The following is a 6,000-nucleotide window of genomic DNA, read 5'->3' on the forward strand; positions in this document are numbered from 1 at the left end:
TCACCTATGAAAAATTGTTACCTTGAATTTCTTATCACCTTTGTCCCTTTAGAAGTTGCAAAGGGCATAAAACAGCTTAGTGACTGTGAGCTGTGCTCTGTAACTCATTGGTAGCACTGGTAGGGCTTAGAGAAAAAGTGACAGCAATGTGTGTACATACAGCATGGTACTACAGCAGCAAGAGCAGTGGAAAGCATTGCCTTACCCAAGAACACCCTTTCAGACCCTAAGAAAATGCAAGGAAGAAGGGAAAGAAAGAAAGAATACTTTGTGAACAGCAGGTCAAGTGCACATACCTACAGCTCACACTCACACTTACGTTCTCTTTTCTGCTTGACATATTGGTCATGGAAATTTGTGCAGCACTCGGCTCACAGAGAGAAATTCTGCCAGACCAGAGGGAAAATGCTTATTCCAAGAACACATCTCATGTCCTTCCCTTGCTTTTTAACTAGAATTATAATCCTACTTAAATAAAAATAAACTGTAATACTTCAAGCCAGTGCTACTTAAATTAAAGTTAATTTTATCCTCCTGTACTGTGGAATAAAGAAGTATTTGCTGGTACATTAGGCAGAGAAGAGCTAAGATGAAATATGTTTTTTTCTTTGTGGAAACCTCTTTCTGTATCAATAAATACAGCAAAGACAATGCTTGTTATGTCCTTAATTCTTACACAGGTTTCTGCTTTCCATCTATTTCAACAGATTCACTGGTATCCAAATGCTTTGTTATAAGGGTTGATAACTGCCACAGTAATGGGAGGCAGAACCATCCATTATCCAAATAACTTTGCATACAAGCACTCACAAATATTTTAGTTCCCACCTGTATTACTGGTCATCTTCCAGGTCTGCATGAGTACCTCCAACCCAGGCTCCTGGAAATGCACCTGGAGTTTCTACATTATTCTAGACTATTAACAGTTATGACGTAGAAGATTTTAATTAAAATTTCATATTAATAATATCAGACACATAATGGTTTGTTACTGAAGATAATTTCACATAAGTGCAAGATAATTTCACACAAAAATTCTTACATTTTCTTCCACCAAAACAGTCTTCACTTCTCCTCCGCCACCAGAAATGAAGTAACCTTCCGTTTTATGCTATATAGCAGATACTGGAAACATGAATGTCTCCCTCCTTGTCATTCCTTGGCCTATGGCTCCTGACTAAATCAGCCACTTCCCTCTTCTACTGTCAGGCAGTGTAAACAATTCCCCTGCACTGTTTGCTGGGATCCAAGAAACAAATGATAAACAGAATCACTAATGTATTTGGAGATAGAATGCACCAGGTCTGGCCCTCATACTTATCCCAAAGAAAAATGGGGCTTAAATTATGACTAGCACCATTGCCAGAAGAAGACATTTCCCACCTTCAAATCTTAGGTATGGAACATGTTTAAATCACAAAATACAGAAAATTTTCTAGAGGTCTCAGTAAAGAGCATCTCACAAAACATCAGGGTTCCTATGCACCTGGGGATGGAAGCTTTCACCCAAAAGTCCATCCAAAGGCAGAAAGATTGCATTGTGCTGAGGGGGAAGAGCTGGGTGATCCTTCTCCCCAGACAGCATACAGCACCAGGAGATCTATCAGAGAAACTAGAGAAACTGTCCTTCCCTGGGGTGGAAGGACAATGGTAAAAGGAGCAATAAACCCACAAGTTCTTCCACATATTCCTGAATTGTCTTGTGGAAGCATTTGGGACCTGGATGCAATTGACACTTCTTTATGTGACCTGGGGTTCTACCTCTGTCCAGCCAAGAATGCAGCAAATGTTACTCATTTGCCACCAGGGTTGGCATGCAAGTGATTTTTTCAGCTGATTTGGTTGAAGCTGTGGGTTTGGCTCTCTCTGATGCTTCTCATGCTTATTTCCTTTGGTGAAATTAGGGCTTTCCATGCAGAGTATATCACCTGTAGCTCCAGAATCAGCCTAGTCCAGTGAACAGGACTGTGTTCTCCCCTTCTGCCTTGCACACCTCTTCAACTGGCTTGGGGGAATCCTGCACTAAAGTTTGTGATCAGAGACCATAGAATTAAATTTCACAAGGTTTAAAAGAAACTTTGGTAATGACGGACCTTTCCTGTCCTCATCCATCCATGATTGTGTTAAAATACTCAGTTCACAGAGTATTCAGCATTGGTACCTGTCAGACCTGATGGTTCTGCTTGCTTATCCAGATATCAAAAGCAAAAGGTAGAAGAATACCCTGGGCACTTGTCCTGTACTGCTGCCTTGCAGTATCCCCTATCTAGTTCTATCCCCTATCTAGTACTCTTTTACTTATGTGGGAAACCTCCTTGATGTACCCTTTCTAATTTGTGACACCACAAACAAGCAAAGACCCCTCATATCCTTTGTGAAACCTGTACCACCCTTTCAAACCCTGGAGCAGATTGCAATTCATTTTCATATTTGTATCAGAATATTTGAGAACAGATTACTTGCAGCTTTTGTGAAATACGTGAGGCACTACGTCCACCATGCCTCCACACAACATTCAAGCCAAAGGTCAATCCATATTCTCAACACTCTCAGCACAGATAGTAAATTTCATACCATACTTCTGGCACGAAGGACCATTTTGCTGTCTAAAATAACATAGCTTAATGTTCTAAATTTTGCAAGTATAAAATGACTGAAGAAAAAAGTATGTTGCTGTTCCAAGACCAACGGTGCTGACATGGGAGCTCAGAAAGTTGGCGGAGAAAATTATGAGACCCAGTCATCTGAAGAAATAATTATTACCTTACTTCCTGCTTGAATTTGACCTGGCTTTTCATAGGAATGGAGCTCCCTGGCTACCTGCCTGTACTAAGGTGGCAGTGTCAGAAACCAAACCAGCACACCATAGCTGAATTTTTCAAGCCAAAACAGAAAATCAAGCAAGAACTCAACAATCACTACTCAATTCTGATGCAGACATCAGTTCCCTGTACACTATTTTCAAAAGGGAGGGAAACCAAAACTAAGCATGATTTACTAACTCAAAACTTTAAGGGGGGAAAGAAACATGCAATTGAGATCATGTATATACCAATCTCCATGCAAATGAATGATAGAAGTTTGGAAATGAGATGGTAAACTATGTACTATGACAAAACCTCAGAGAGCCTTGTCTCCTACTATCCCTGTCCTATCTGCTAGCAGAACAGTTACCTGACGACTTAAAACAGGAAGACACATGCAAAAGCTAAATATAGCTCAGTTTATAATCTAAACATCTATGCAATTGAATACAAAACAAAGGCACTGCAGCAAAACACACACAAAACACAGAGAAACCCATGACATGACCAGGATCTGCAATCAGTGTATTTTTTGAACAAAAGAAAACACTTTTTACTGTAAGTGTGATCAAACAGGTTACTCGGAGAGGTTGTGGAGTTATCATCCTTGGAGAGGTTCAAACTGAGAGTCCTTGCTCTAGGTGACCCTCCTGACCAGATGAGTTGGATCAGATATCTCCAGATCTTTCTTTCTGCCTAAAGACTAATTAATTTGTGTAAGTACTAACGCTTGCAGTTCATTTAGAAGTAGCAGGCTCACGTGTTATGTCAAGTTCCACACATACCACTTCTACTCTCCTGTGTCAAAGCACAACAGGAGTTCATGCAGAGCAGCAGTATGTGGGACAAGGTAACCACTTACATAGATTATAAGGTATATTATGAAAACAGATGAAAATAGCTTACCCTTCTGCCTTGGTCTCTCCATTTGTCTTAGTAATTTTTGCCCCAGTTGCTTTCACTGACTGCAAAAATCCCAGTTATTAAAGATAGCAAAATATTGTTATTTCCTTACTGCAAGTAGCTCATCTGGGGAGCGTGAGCAGCTGCAGTACTATGCAGGAAAGGAGGGAGCTTTTCTTATGTATGCCCTGGGCCCTTTTCACATCACTTATAATGATAAATGGACTAATATTTACAAAACACTTCGTCCTCTGCACAAGCACTTATGAAGTAGATGCTTTTATTTTGCTGCCCAAACAGTCCTTTTTGCTTCTTTTGTATACTCCCATGAAGAGAATGGAGAGTCTAGTTAAAGGAGATCTTTTGTAGCAGCTTGTTTTATTTTACTTTCATTTTTTAATGTAACATTACTGTATGGCAAAATGGGATCTAGCTTGCCATTTTCATTCCTAATTAATTTTCTACACTGGATGTCCAAACAGCCTCTGGTGATTCCTCAAGGAAGCCATTTCTCCAAGCCAGGAGGCCAGTTTTCATTTTTGGTGGCTTGTGTTGCATCCTGATGGACCAAGTCCTCTCTGTCCTCTTTTCACAAGTCCATATTTTCAAAAATGTTGTATCAGCATGGCCCTATTGGTCAGAACAAGGAGCTATCTGAATCTCTACCCTATCACTGCCAGTTGACAACACCCAAAGAGAAAAATGTGTATCACTGTACTTTACAAATATTTTCCCTCCAGCAGTTTGAAGGATAAGGATTTTGCTGACCCAGAGGGGATGAATGTGTTTAATGATTGTCATGGGTTCTTCTAGGAGTTTTGTTCAGTTGCCATTTGAACTCCCTGAAATTTTAAGGTGGCCATGTGTCTGCCACCCATCTATGTGGGAAGAACTAAGGACCCTCTTTTATACTGAGCACAACACCAACTAATTTCTCTCAATACCTTGCATTTTTGTACTAAACAGATGCCAGAAGGACTGTTTCTTCAATGCTAGTTATGACTTCAGAGATTTTGTAGTATCTCATCCCTCTCAATAGTTCTTCTCCAGTCAGTTTGGGCATTCCTTGTACAGAATATATTTCATACTTTCATTACTCTTGTGGTCTGCCTTTATAATTTTTCCATTGGTACCACTCATTCTGAAATGGAAGAAATGAAATATAACATTTCAGATAAGAGCTAATCATCAATTTACACAGTGGCATAACTGCTTTGCTATGTTTCTTTCTCATCCCCTCTAATATACATCTGGGTTTTTGACTGTTCCTGACTGCTAACTTAATAGTTTTCTAGAAACATTTATAAAACTAAAACCTTGTTTGAGAGAAAGGGCATTCTCTTCCCTGAACCTAGGATGACTGAACAGTAGTATCCCCTTATCTTAATTTCCTGTCCCAGTCCAAATTCCAGGTAGTAGGCATATTTGGTGAGGGGTGGGCTTTAATAGTCAAAGATGAGCTCCTGTTTCTTTGCAGTTTACAACAGTGGGCAAAAGTCCTTCAATGATTTCAACAATGTTTATGCCATTAACAATTTTAGTCTCTCACACTTGCCCTTATGATCCTGGATTCCTTTATATTTCTCCTCTGATAAAAAATTTAAATGAAGTTCTAGGAAAAAAAGGGAATTTTAAAGGGAATTCTTGAGCCATGGTGTATCACATAAACTCTTATTCGCACGTTCTGGTCAGGGATGGTCAGGATACAGCATGGCACAGCTCTGTAAAGGATGGAGCTTTGAGCTTCCCCTGCATTAATGCCCCCCACTGTGAACAGAAAGCTGACCACAGTGGAGTAAATGCATCCCCTTCCCAGCACAGCTGGTACCTCATGCACAGGTCAGTTTTGAGAGAGTTGTATCTCATGCTTGACACAAGGCAGAACCATGTCTGGTATCCTCAGGCCTCTGTGGAAAGATAAAACAAGCACAGTACATGAATTAGTGTTAAGCATAAAATCAACAAGCACATTTCACTTTTAATGATGCTTAATACCCCAAAACACTTACTAACCTCTGCACGCATTTTTCCCTTTTATGCAGTATGTAGTGATTATGTTCAGCTTCACAACAGATTTCACAAACATTTGCGATGTTTCCCTCAGCCATTCTTGGAACTGTGGTGTCTCTCTGCTGAATTTTTCCTGTTCTGGAGTTTGGCTTTCATCAGTATTCCCTGTATTAGATATTCCCTGTATTAAATTTGACATTTCCCTGTGTTAGCTTTGACATTACCCTGCTTTTGTATTCTGGAACAACTTTGCCTTAAAGGGTAAGCATGTCCTTTTTCCTCA

Source organism: Cinclus cinclus, chromosome 4, assembly GCF_963662255.1.
Source record: "Cinclus cinclus chromosome 4, bCinCin1.1, whole genome shotgun sequence".
In the NCBI taxonomy this organism is placed as follows: domain Eukaryota; kingdom Metazoa; phylum Chordata; class Aves; order Passeriformes; family Cinclidae; genus Cinclus; species Cinclus cinclus.